Genomic DNA, 14,195 nt, shown 5'->3' with positions numbered 1-14,195 from the left:
TAAATGCTGCTGGGCTGAACACCCTCGCGCCAGCCCCCTTACGGGATGGCCTGAACGCCTGAGGGTGGATGGAGAGGACAACAAGCGCTGCTGGACAACACCGTGCTCTCGAGGGGTGACCTCCATCACCTCTTTCTTCGTCTGTGGTCGTGTCCCCAGAAGACAGATTGGCCCTCAAATCACACCTCCGGGATCCATGGGTCCATTAGCCTGCACACATTTGGGTATAGTTCTTTCATGACAGAAGAGGGCAAAGACAGTGTGAAGGGAGGGGGGGTGGTCCCCAGGACCACCGTCACCACTGACACCCATATCTTTCAGAGTTTGGGGGTTCCCGAGACCACCCTCCCAAGGTTTGGTAATTTGCTAGAAGGACTCACAGGGCTCATTGAAAGCTGTTACAATCGTGATTATGGTTTAGGACAGCACAAGGACGCAGATATAAATCAGCCTAGGATTGGTGGAAACTGGGGGCCAGGGGAGCCCCAAACGCTGAGCTTCTTGCCCTGTGGAATCAAAGCCAGTGACAACTCCTCATGACAGCAATGTGTGTGTACAACAATACGTGCAAACTGTCACCAGGAAAGCTCATCTGAGCCTTGATATGCAGAGATTTTATTGGGGAGACATGTCTGGTTGCCCATGTAGCTCACCTTCAGTGTACAGACCCTCTGGAGGTGGAGCTGACCCCTTTAAAGGCCCTAGGATATTAGCCAGGTGAGGCTTGGCTCTGCTGCAGAGACAGATAAACCCCAAGTCTCAGTGGACCTACACAGTAAAGTTTTGTTTTCTCCTTTGAGCTCCTGTACCACTTGGAAGGTGTGGCCTCCCCGGTCCCTATAGCTGGGGAAGAGAAGGGGAACCAGGGCATGCTGGCTCTTAGCTGCCTCAGCTCAGAGGTTACACTGTCATTTTCTCAAATGGAATTGGCCACATGGCTCCAACTTGCTAGTGCAAGGCCTTCTGGGAAATGTAAGGCAATCCATGGAATATTTGTTGGCTGGAGACTCATTTCCCAAGCAGCAGCCCTATGAGCATGAGCAGATCCCCAGGGGAAGCAAAGGGGGGCCAAGGGGAGCGGTTCACATGGTGTGCCCACCCATGCTCCATCCCCAACCAGAATTCCTGGAGGAATCTGAGTGCTTCATGCCAACTCCAGAGAGTCTGGGAACATGGGAGTAATTCAAGTGGCCCAGAGAGCTGATAGGGGAAAGAAGCCAGCTCCAAGGGAGAACAGAGGAAGCGAGGGCAGAGGGCTGGATGGGAGGGAGGGTGGCACTTAGGCCACCAGGAATTCCAGACGAGGCCTCCTCATGCTGGGGCCAAAGGGGATGGACTTGCACTGAGTCAGGGTTCTTCACGGAGATTAGGAGTTTTGTCTCCTCTTTGCTCTGTGGGTAACTCAGGGTTATGGCCCCTGCAGGGCCATCGCAGGGCTTAGCACTCCCACTAGATGAGCTCTGTGATGAGACTGGCTCTCCACTTCCCCCTGTAGACAGTGAAGGAGGACCTGCTATGACCCCCAGGGAGCCCAGCTGTTGACCAGACCCTGGCCCCTCTCAAGAACTGGCTCGCGCTCTCTGTACTCCCTCATTTAATCCTCACAAAGACCCTGCGAGCTACAAATTACGGTCCCCTCACTTCATAGATGAGAAAACCGAGGTCTAGGGGGGCAAAGACAAATACTCAAGATCACACCATAGATAGTGAAGCTGGGGTTTGAACCCAAACAAGGAATCAGCGTCCACACTGCTAAATGCATTCTGCAATGGAAAATTTCGTGAGAGTAGATGGCGAGATGTAGCCATCCGCTGGCTGCAGCAATTATCCACCCCCCACCGAGCTCATCTCATCTGTACCCCCGCCCACCTCCCCTCCACATCCGGGGCTACTTCGGAGCAAATTCCAGGCTCCCATCATTTCACCCTTCAATATGTCAGCACTTGTCTCTAAAAGATAGAGAAGAGCCCACATTCTTAACCACAGGGGCTGGTGTAGAGTAAACATCAGCAAATATCTGTTGAATAAGTGAACGATCTCCAAGCGCCTGCCAGGTTGGCAGGGTTATGAGTCTAAAGGGCCGCCAGGAGTGGTGGGACAATAATGGGCTTTACCATAAGGTTGGGGTTCAAACTCTGACTCTGCCAGTTGCCATGACCGTGGGGCACCAGGTGAGCTCGTGGAAACTGCATGAATTGCAGGTTCCTCCTCTGGAATTCGGGCAACAGGATGCCACGACTTGCAAAGGTGCCAGGACTGGGTGAGAACGTGGCTGTGGGCATGCGCCGTCTACGGGAACAGAGCTCCGTCATTGACTCACCCAACGTCCCTGTGCCTGTCTCTCCATCTGGAAAATGGGATAACAGCACTGCCCCCAGAGGGCTGCTGTGAGGAATACGTGTGTTCTTCTGTGTTGGATGTGTAACGCCTGGCGCTCTGCAGGTGCTCCACATGCGTCATTGAGCATTAGAAGCCTGCAGTGTGGCAAGGTATGATCTAGGATAGCGGTTACTACCCCATAAGCTAGGACAGATAAGGACCAGGCTACACTCAGGATTAGAGACCCGCTTCTCAACGAAGGGCAGTTTGGTGGCCAGGGGGTTCGGCAGTCTGGAGGTCATTATGGTTGTCACAAGTGGGTGAGTGGATTGCTCCTGGCATCTAGGAAGTAGAGACCAGGGGTGCTGCTACATCCCCTACAATGCATAGCACAGCCCCCAACAAGGAGTGATCTGACCCTAAATGTCAATAGTGCCGAGGCTTAGAAACTCTGGATTGGAGAGGGTTCAGGAGGGTCAGCTCTGTTGCTCAGAAGCTGGGAGGCAGAGGCCTCGGCCATCCTACACTGTGTCCAGACTCAGTAAGTTAATGGATTTTTTCCATCTTTGCCAGTGTAGCAGTTGAGCTGGTCTTCCTGGAAGACAGCTGGATGTGGCCACGCGGTACCCTCTGGTTTACCGAGTGTCCTCTCCAAGCCTGCGCAGCTGGTCTGAGAGCGGCCAGGTCCTGGGGGATGGAGGGCTCTCCCGCATGAGGGTTCCTGCTGCCACCAAGAGTACAAGGTCAGGTGAGGCGGTTCCAGCACCAGCTGGATGTGCCTCTGGCCCCAATCTGGAGACCAGGAGAGGGATCTGGGGGGGGGAGGCACAGTCAGAGCGGAAGCGCAGTGGAAAGTGTGTGGGCTTTTGGAGCCTCAGGGGCCTGTGGTCAAATCTCCCCCCTTTTTAGTTACCAGTGGGTGACCTTGGCATGAAACTGAACCCCTCCAAGAGTCTTCTTTTCCATCTATAAAATGGGTAACAGAGCGTACTCACAGGAGATTTTGTTGCAACGAATATTGAGAGCCAGGGGAATCGTCCAAAGTTCCCAAGTGACCAGGGCTTATGTTCATGTCTCTCAGTTCCCAGCCCAGGCCCTTCCCAGGATATTCATTCATTCATCTGTTCTTTTGGACAATCAGTCATTCATCTGGGGTAGGAGACGGAAGGGTGAAACAGGCAGGGGCCTTGCAGACCCTGGCGAAGAGGCTGGGTTTTATTTCCAGAGTGAATGACAGCCACGGGGGCGTCTTGCATGGCACGATCTGCTGTATGTCTAGGAAAGGTTGTCCGACTGTTGCATGGAGAGGAGCCCGTGGGTGGGCAAGATCCGGCCCCAAGAAGCCAGGGGCCTGCGACGTGTGTCCAGCCCAGTGACAGTGGTGGCTGGGACCCAGTGGTGGCCATGGTGGTAGAGAAGACAGATTCAGGACTGATTTGGGAAGAGGGGCCCGTGAGTCTTGCTCATGACCTGGGACGTAGCTGAGGGTAAGAAGGGACGAGTGGGAAGTAACCCTAGAACTTTGGCCTGAAAAGTAAGTGGCAGGGAGGCCACTTACAGAGATGGGAGAGTGGGGAGGAGCCAGGGGAGGGCTGGGCAGGGGTTCCACAGGCCTGATCAGCCAAAGTGGGAGCACAGAACCTCCTAGGGGGCCCCCCATAGTGGAGATGGCACTGCCTGCCCATCGTGGGGCAGCAGGAGAGGAGGGGGCCCAAGGGCCAATGCAGGAAATTTGGTTGGTATTTCATTTCAGCTGAGATCACCTGGGGAGTGAGTGAGGTAGAGCCAGAGGAAGAAAATCAAGCTGAGGGGCCTCGGACACCCCAGCCTTCTGAGATCAAAGAGAGAGAAATCCAGTGAAGGGTCGTGCAAAGGAGCAGAGGGGGCAAAAAAAAACAGAGAATGGCACCCAAAGCCAGGATGGGAGGCGAGGCTCTGGAATGTCTAGGCCCACAGGAAATGGTAAATGCCCCTATGAACGCTGAGCCACGCTTGGAAAATGGCCAGGAGAGTGCCCACCTGCATAGACTGCTCTTGAATGGGATTCCAGCTCCCCAGCCCCCAGATCCACCCCATTTGAACTATTCCCATGTTTCCAGCTTCCCCGGAGTTGGCAGGGAGCGTAGGGAGCCCTCCAGGGATTGGGGATGGGGCACGGGTGGACACACCACAGGAACCGCTCCCCTCGGCACCTGCCCGCTTCCCCGGGGCTCTTGGGAAGGGCTGGTGGCCTCAGGCTCATGGGACTGCTGCCTCCACCTGACAAACCATCTGTGTGGAATCACAGAGGGACGAGGGCAGGGGAGGGGCCCTGAACACACCGGGGTCCAGGCCCCTCCCAGCCCCATAAATGAGACCCTCTAGGAACTGCGCACAGGCGTGGATATTATCTTTGTCATTGTTATTGTTGTTTTAGCTCCCCTGATGATCTGTCACACAGGTGGTATTGACAAAAAAATGGGGAAACTGAGGCCCCGGAGTCCCACCCCTGACTCTCTCGTCCCCCCATTCCTCCGGGCTACACAGCAAGGCTGGCGTTCTCATCCCCTCATAAAATACCTCCAGGGAGGAAGTGGGGTGGGGGCTGCTGGGGCTCTATAACAAATTACCTTAAACAACAAATGATTATTTTCTCACGGTCCTGGAGGCTGGACGTCTACGCTCAGGGTGCCAGCGTGGTTGGGTTCTGGTGAAAGCTCTCTGCCGGTTTGCAGACACTTCCAGCTGTGCTCTCGCGTGGCCTCTCCTGGCACGTGCACATGGAGAGGACTCGGCATCTTTCCACTTCTTAGAAGGGTGCTAATCCCATCGTGGGGGCCCACCCTCAGGACCTCGTCTAACCCCCACTTACCTGCCAAAGGCCACATCTCCAATCACCATCACAGTGGCATGAGGGCTTCCACGTAGGAATGGGGCCAGCGGTGGGGCACAAATATTCAGTCTGTAGCACCAAGCACTGGTCTTACATTCCGCTGGGTTACTTTCTCCCCCGTGTGGCCTTGGGCAAGTCATCCCCAACCTGACTCCTGGGGAAGGCAAATCCTTAAATAACAATTGCATGGCTCTCTGTGGTTTCTGAGGCATTTGAAACACACCATCTCTAACACCTCCACCCGCCCCCCCCCACCCGTGACCCTTTGAGGGAGAAGGCAGTGATTTTCAGGTTGGGGAAATGAAGCTCAGAGATGAAATCACTCACCAAAGGACACACAGCTTGTGTTTGAGCACAGATTTTCTTTCTCCTTTGCCCAAGGTTGCCTGGAATTGAGAGACACCACAATGGAGGCTCCTTTAAGACAACGCCTGGGACATAGAAGATGCTTGGAAATTGTCAGATCGATGGACGGATGGATGGATGCATGGACAAATGGATAGACAGATGACAAATGGATGGACAGATGGGTGGATGGATGGGTAAATGGATGGATGGATGGATGGATGGACAGATGGATGGATGAATGGATGGTTGGATGGATGGATGGATGGATGGATAGACAGATACAGATGGATGGACAGGTGGGTGGATGGACAAATGGATGGACGGACGGATGGATGGACAGATGGATGGATGGATGGATGGATGGATGGATGGACGGACAGATGGATAGACGGATGACAGACAGATGGACAGATGGGTGGATAGATGGATGGATGGATGGACTGATGAATGGACGGATGGACTAAAAGATTGGTAGTTGGTGCTCCTGAACAGGGTCCTGCAGGGACTATGGAACCCCTAGTGAAAGGAGAGGAAGAAATGAACCACCTGAACAGCTGCCAGATGTCGGGAACATGCTAACCCTTTACATGTGGCATGAGGCACTTGCAGCTGGATATTTTGCTGGAAGGATTCCTTTTTTTAACCTTTTATTTATTTATTATGAGAGAGAGAGCACATGCGACCAGAGGGAGGGGCAGAGGGAGAAGAAAAGAGAATCTCAAGAAGTCTCCATGCTGAGTGTGGGGCCCCACGCGGGGCTTGACCCTGAGATCATGACCTGAGCAGAAATCAAGACTCGGTGCCTAAGCCACCCGGGTGCTCCTGGAAGGGCCCCATTGTACAGGTGGGAAACTAAGCCCCAGAGTAATGGATGGATAGAGTATCTAACTCTTGGCCCAGAACCCCTTCTGGCATCCCGGCGTTTAAATAAAGTCATAGAATTTTCAAAAAAAAAAAAAAAAAAAGCTCTCGATGACATTCCTCTGGGAAAACAAGGTCCCCATTTCCAATTTTTGCCCCAGAGAGAAACTCTGTATCTGTGACCAGTACATACCGGGTACAGCTGGGCTGATGGTAACGGTGGCCACAGAGATACTGGTTGGTTGATTTTCCTCTGGACACTCGAACATCCTTAAACCCCCTTCCTGTAGCAGGTGCCGAGGAGGATGGATACCTCACACGCTGGGCTCAGCACTTCACTTATGTTATTTCAGGAATGGGCAAACTTTGTCTATAAAGACGTATTTTCTGTTTTGTGGGCCGTGCGGTCTCTGTCACAAGTATTCAGCTCTGATGTGGCGCGAGGGCGGCCGTGCGTAAACACACGAGCATGTCTGTGTTCCAGTAAAACTTTATTTACACACTTAAATTTGAATTTCAGCTAATTTCCTATCATTTCTTTTGATATTTTTCAACTACTAAAAAATGTAAGAGCCACTCTCAGCTGGCAGGTCGTTTAAGACGGGCAGCAGGTGGATTTGGCCCACCGGCCGCGGCTCGCTCACAACAACCAGATGTAGGTTTTGTTGTTCCCCCCATTTTAAAGGCGAAGAAACCAAGTCCCAGAGCTCTTTGGGAATCCGCGTAAGGACCCACAGCTAGCCAGGGGCAGAATCATGGTTCCGAGTCCGGCAGTCAGGCCCCAGAGTAGGGGTGGAGGGGACAAGCTGCCCAGGGAAGGGCACGCAGCAAGGGGGAGACGCAGCCCTGCTCCAGGCCCCGAACTCGGTCCGAGGCTTGCTCTTCCACACCGTGCATTTATTCCTCATTTATTCCAACTAATGCTCATTTGCTAAGTAGATCTGGAAATGCTGACATGAGAGTCAGTTGGGGGTGGCAGACGGGACGAGAAGGCGGGAGTGAGAGACGGGCAAGAGGGGCCACCGCGTCCACACGCATCCACACGCATCCACACGCACGCACACACAACGGCTTCCATTTCCTGAGATGTCCACCTGCTTTTATGAATATAAGTGGATTTGTAACAAGCATTGCAGCTGCATATAAGGCATTCAGACATGGAGACAATTTTACTAGATAATAGACTATCATGCAGGATACAATTTAAATTAAAAAATGCAATTTTCACCTTGAAATGAACAAATGATTACAATTTCTATACAAATTAAGGCATTCAGCCTCTCTTTCAGTAGTGGCACCAGCCCATGAAATATGACATAATTACCATGAAATACATTTTCAAATATTTTGATTTTTGTCCGCCGCTTTTTAAAAAACATAGGCCGCCTTCTAGGTCTCCGAGTGTGTGTTGGCATTTCCCACCTTCTGGGAAAAACACATTAAAAAGAAAAGCCAAAGTCCCCGAAGATGAAGTTGGCCCCCCTCCCTGCCCTCCCCTCCTCCCATCTCCTCACCCCTCTGAGTTCCCTGCCCTCCCCCTCCCCCTCCCTTGGCTCAGAGATAAAATTGAAAAAAGGCAGACGGAGGAGAGGGACGCAGGCGACCAGCTCCAAAGCCTGAGATTTATCTAAATTGCTACGCTTATCTGAAGAATCGCATCTGTTGGTTATCTCAACGCCAGCCACTCCAACCCTCCACCCGCCTCTTCTCTGGAAATCGCTTCCCCAGCCCCCAGCTCTCCCCCCTACCAACACGCAACCCCCGCTCCCACCCACCTCCACTCTTATTTTTTAATTATTTTTCCATTCTGTTGTCTCTTTATGGCTGGAGACGGAAGGATGAGCAGGCGCTGCCTGGAGCTCGCTCCAGCCCCCGTGGGCTAGACAAGGAACTTTGGGGTTGGGCAGGAGCAGACCGGGGAGGCGGCCAGTGGGTCTGGGCTCCCGGGGCAGGGTCTCTGTCCACCACCCAGGCTGGGTGACTTTGATGAAGGTCATCCCCGGGCTAATCGGTCTCCTCCCTGTGCCCTGGTGAACGACCCCGTCCCTGGGGTCTGCGCTGTGGGTGGACCTCGGGAGCCGTTAGATCTGCATCCGGATCACTTAACAGCAGACCTTGACCTCCCGTTCGGGTTTGGTCTTGGCTCTGAGCCTCCTGCCCTGCCCCGTGGCCTCCTGGGTGGGCTTCACGGCTCCCGGTCCCCGCCCCTCCCCTGCCACCCTTGGGAGTCGGTTCCCCTCTCGTCCCGGGCCAGCTGTCCAGGGCCTTTCTCTCCTCCAGGGTGACACCAGCCCTTCCTCAGCCCCGCCTGGGTTGGTTGAGAGTCTGGCCCCTTCTCTGGCTCGGCAGGGTTGCCCTCCCACTTTCTCCCTGAGATGGAGCCTAAGGAGGAGCAGCTATGATAAGAAGCAGGGCCTAGAGCCCTTTGCTTTATACTTTGCACGTCGGCTCTTGTTTCGGAGCACCTCCACCTGCTTTGACTCGCTCCCACGTTGCAGCTGCCCTGTGCAGGGAGGCCTCACTCACGAGGGACAAACTCAGCATTCACCGGAGGAGGTCACCGGGTATCATTGGTCACCAGAGCAATGTAGGAAATTCCCAAAGCGATTCCAGACGCAGGGCCGTGTCTCCCAGCCATCTGTTTGGAAGATACTCCGTGGGACTCTATGGCCTTGGACCACATCCTACCCTATACTCCACCCTCCCACCCCCTTCCCGACCCCAGGGCCACGAAGACTAGGCCGTTCTCCAGCTTAGAAAGCAAAACGGGATAGCTTGGTGGAAAGAGAATCGGTTCTTGGGTCGAGCATTCGGGGTTACAGAGTCTCACCTCTACCTCTTTTTTGTTCTCCGACCTCGGCCAGTTTGGTCTCTGCTCAGTGTTCTCATCTGTAAGATGGAGGTGATGATTCTCGCACGCGGAGGCCACGAGAATTAACTCTGAGAGCACACGGCAGGCCTTCGCAGCTGTGAATGTCTCCCTCCCGTGCTGTGGCTCCAACGTGCTAAGGGATTTGGAGATATTGTTTTAAAAAAAAAAATCTTTCTATTTGTCAAAAAAACCCAAGCTCCAACATGTCTATCACTTAGAAAAGTGTTGGTGTCTGGGGATGAGTCAAGTCTCTATGCCTGGAATAGACCCCAAGATACGAAAGACACACGTGTGGGTACCCGGGGACAGTGTTGGGAGCTGAGCGGAAGGAGAAAGGAGGGATTCCTGGGACAGACTATTATCGTAAACAGAATGTTGATCGAGCACCGACTCCGTTACAGGCCTTGTGCTGAGGCTCGTCATCTCATTTAATGTTCATGACAGTATTATGAGGTCGCGATTCACCCCGTTTAACAAATGGAGACGCTGAGTCACAGAGAGGGTATGTCGTCTGGCCACGATCACACAGCTAAGAAGTAGAAGAGCTGGGATTTGAACCCAAGCTTCTGGGCTCCCAAAAACTGCAAAACTCATGTGCTCAAGGCAGACCAGATGACCACCTTTTCCCACTTACTCATTTTCTTGGTGAAAAGACACAAATAAGGTATGACCTTGGGACCAAAGGCATGTCAACAGCTAATGGCTTGAGTATGATGTGTTCACAGTTAGCTTTACTCCAAAACAGAGTTCAGTGATGCCGAGTCCAGGAAGCAGGGTTACCGAGCCCCTCCATGCCGCTCTGGTCCGACCAAGACTCAGGGAGCAGCTGAGGTGGCAGGGGTGTGGGAGGGGATGGGGAACACATGGTCAGGGGGTCAGATTGCACTCGGGGTGCTGCAAAGCCCCCCTCGGGGCTCGGCCAGCTCATTGCTGTCTCCAGGCCTCCGCATCTTCCCCTATAGAATGAAGGGGCTGACCTGAAATCAGCCGTCTGCACGCATTTCCACGGGCGTCCCAAGGAAAGGGAAGGCACTGTCAGTGCCCACGCCTGGGGCACGCTGGGTGGGCCAATAACCCCAAACATCCCCGCCCCCCAGGCCAACTTTCATCTACAACAATCAAACGTTTTTCATCTTATCTCAAAAATGCGTTCTAAATTTGCATCCTGTTCCCAAGTCTCTGCTATAGGAACTGTAATTACGTAATTTTTATCTAAATAGATAGAATGATATATAACGATGTCTATTTATACGTTCATAATATATTTTATGTATTTGTAATTTTTTTTTAAAAAAAGACATAATATAAAAATGGTGCCAGCTCCGTTCTGCATCTTCCCTGTCACAATTCTATCAAAAACCACCCCCCCCCCCACCGCCCACCAACCCCTGGGAACGTCACACAACATTTCTTTCCTGTGGCTTTGCATTGCCTGCAGATTCAGCAAAAGACCACATCGTTTTTAATTGCCCTTCCTCCCAAAGCCAAAGTTCTTCTAGTATAACATTCTATTATTATAATATCCACACATTCTAACATTGAATCGTTTTAACATCCTAACATTATAACATCGTCACCCTTGATTATGACATTAACGCGCGGGCACCGTCTCCCTCCAAGCCACTCTATCTGGTCTTCGGTGAGGCCCTTGAATCTTTGGCTCACCTGCTCCGAAGGGTCTGGTTCTGAGTCAAGGGTGGGAAGGTGCTCAGCCCTCCTAGTTCCCCTGGGAGCACAAACCAGCCCCGTGAATGAGCCCTGGGGAAACTTCCCGGGGGTGGGGGGCACCCAGACCAGTCTGTCCCCTGCCTCCCACCTCCACAGCCATGCAACTTGGACATAGATAAGGCATTTGGTCATCCTGGTCTTGGGGCAAAATGATGCCCCTTACAAGTTGTTTGAGATCTTATGTAACCCAGTAGCGTCTAATAATTATTATCATAGCTAACGTTTGCTGGGTGCTTGCTAAGTATTCCACATTCACTCTATGTGTGATCTGCACAACTTCCCGGCTCTATTATTGATCCTCATTGACCGAAGAGAAAGCAGAGGCTCAGAGAGATTCACTGACATGCCCAGGTCCCACTGCTGATTGCTGAGAGAGGCAGGACTCTAGCTCGTGACGTCTGGTTCCGTCGGACCAGTGAGTGGAGATGGACCCATGGAGAGTGAGGAATCGAACTCAGAGCCGGACATTGCAGTAATTGTTTACTGTAAGTGAATGTGTGCATGAACAGAGTCCACTTAGAACTGTACCAGCCTTCAGAAACGAGCAGCCAACATCTAGAGGAGTGGAGGGTTAGCTGTATTGTTACAGATCACGGATGCTCAGAGTGGCCAAGATGGTCTAAAAGGCCACCCAGCTGCAAAGTGACCAGGACCGGGCGGTGGATGGGAACGGCTGGCACACAGGTCTGCTGCGCGGGGCATTGTTGTCTGTCCTCCATGGAGCTGCTTCAACAGCAGCCTGATACCCAGCCTCGCAGGGACATCCTGGGTGCCTTGGAAAGTCACTGGTGCCAGGTTCCGATGACCTTGGGCTCAGCAACCTCAGAGATGCTTTAGGGAAAATAAATATGAAATTGGCATCAGAATCCCATTAGAAAGACAGGATTTGCTAGGCCGTGTATTAAACAAAGCTGAGGGGCACCTGGGTGGCTCAGTCGGTTAAGCATCCGACTCTTGATTTCAGCTCAGGTCATGATCTCAGGATCCTGGGATGGAGCCTGTAACACACGCTGCCCTTGGTGGGGAGTCTGCTTAAGATTCTCTCTCTCTCTCTCTCTCTCTGCCCCTCTCCTGCACTCTCTTTCTCTAAAATAAATAAATAAATATTTTAAAAAAATAAATAAAACAAAGCTGAGTGGCAGTGATGGGGTGGGGGATAAAGGTCCTTAAACATCTTCATCGTGGTTGGCCAAGGTGCTCCACTCCTGGGTCCCCCAGCCTCTGGGGAAAAGCTCTGACCAAGCGCTCTCCACGGGGATGACAGGAGAGTGAAATAAAATGAGAAGAACCCAAAGGTCCAACAATCGGGGGATGATTAAGGAAAATATGGTATCTCCACTCAGTGAGCTGCTCTTGCAGACACTTTAAGGGACATTTACATCTTCAACGACAGAGAGAAAGGCGGATAATCCAGTGATGATCCAAATAATTCAGGACAGAAAACCGACTTTGTGATATGCTCTCCAACACGTGAGCGTTCCCAGAAGGTAGACTGGAGGAGCGGGGTGAGAGCTCACGGGCCTGCCGTCCAGTGGCATTGTGCAGATGCTTCATTGCCCCGGGCCAGGGAGAGGTAACTAGAGGCACGTGATTTAGTAAAATCCCCAGAGCTTCAAGCCCGAGTGTGTCCAGTGACTAAGAATTAGTGAAACGCTACTCATTGCGTCTGTCCCCACGGGGCACGGGGAGAGCTTGTGGGCTCGTTTGGTGCCCCCCGCCCCGTCCCCACACCCTGATGTGGCGGGGTGTCCCCTTTCCAGGGCCTTTCTTGTGCGGATGTGCCAAGGCCACCATCTACGAGCCATCAGAAAGGTTCCCTCTAAACAGAGGGTCGTTTCAACAGGACACTAGCGTCACAGCCTCCAGCAATCCTCACCTGGCTGAGCAGTAGGGATTGGGCAATAATGCTTCCTTTTATCATTACTAATACTTGTCATGGTGGCCACCATTCACTGGGCACCTTACATGCAAGAGCTAAGACCCCAACATGCATCACACCATTTGGTCCCGGGGACGAGGGGTAGGACGGTCCCCCGTTTGGACACGTGTGCTCTGAGGTTCTTCTGGTTAACGGGGTCACTCAGGGGCCGGTGCCAAAGTGGGGTCCAAGCCCCAGCCCCTCTGACCTTCGCCACCACCAAGCCCAGCTCACTAGGCGGGAGCCTGTGAGTAGCAACCGGACCCCCGCGCGTAGGAAGGCACTGGTCCCCTCCCTGCCCTAAGGAAGTATGTACATGCTCTTTAGTTATTAAGCATGGAAAGAGCTCCAAGAGATGCAGGCGGGTGAAAAAATAATAGTACTAAAGTGCAGAACTGTGTGTGTGGTGAGCCACCATCTGTGCATTAAGGAGGAAAAAATATAGGTAGTGAGCTTGTTTGCACATGCGTGAGAAATCTCTGGAAGCTACACGAGAAGCGGGCTACAGCGGCCACCTCTGGGGAGGGGGACAGAGGGAGATGCCTTTGTCCTTAGATTCCTGAATCACATGAACGGGTGGTATTGAATAATTAAAACTGGGAATTTGGGGTGCCTGGGTGGCTCAGCGGTGGAGCATCTGTCTGCCTTTGGTTCAGGACGTGATCCTAGGATCCTGGGATCGAGTCCCACGTCGGGCTCCCAGCAAGGAGCCTGCTTCTCCCTCTGCCTGTGTCTCTGCCTCTCTCTGTGTGTCTCTCATGAATAAATAAATAAAATCTTTTTTTTTAAAAAAAAGATTTAGACAAGAAATCTAGAGAGAGAGAGAGAGAGACAGAGAGAGAAGCTCAAGAACACTGGACAAAAAAAAGAATAAGAGAAAGGTGGTTTATATAGAAGTTCATCCATTCAACAGCTACGACCTGAGCACTTACTCTATCCCCAGGCTGTGTTGGGCACTGGGGTGCAGCAGGGAACCACATGGTCACAGTTCTTGACCTCAGAGAGCTCCCATTCTAGGAAAGGGAGACAGGCGGCAAACAAGTGAACACACGAAGACCGGAAAGAATCATTACAAATGGGCTGCAGCAGAAGGGGTGCGGGCCCTGCCCGGGGGGTGATGGTGCTGAACTAGATGCCTCTGAGCAGACCATATGGACACAGAAGCCTGAATGATGCAGGGGAGGCAGCCACCCGGAAGCTGGGGAAGTGCCTTCTGGACAGAACAGTCAGTGCAAAGGCCCTGTGGCAGAGAAGGGCATATTCTATTGGCGTTCTGG

Source organism: Vulpes vulpes, chromosome 2, assembly GCF_048418805.1.
Source record: "Vulpes vulpes isolate BD-2025 chromosome 2, VulVul3, whole genome shotgun sequence".
Classification (NCBI taxonomy): Eukaryota; Metazoa; Chordata; class Mammalia; order Carnivora; family Canidae; genus Vulpes; species Vulpes vulpes.
The sequence above is the reverse complement of the archived record's forward strand: the minus strand, read 5'-3'. Positions refer to the sequence as shown.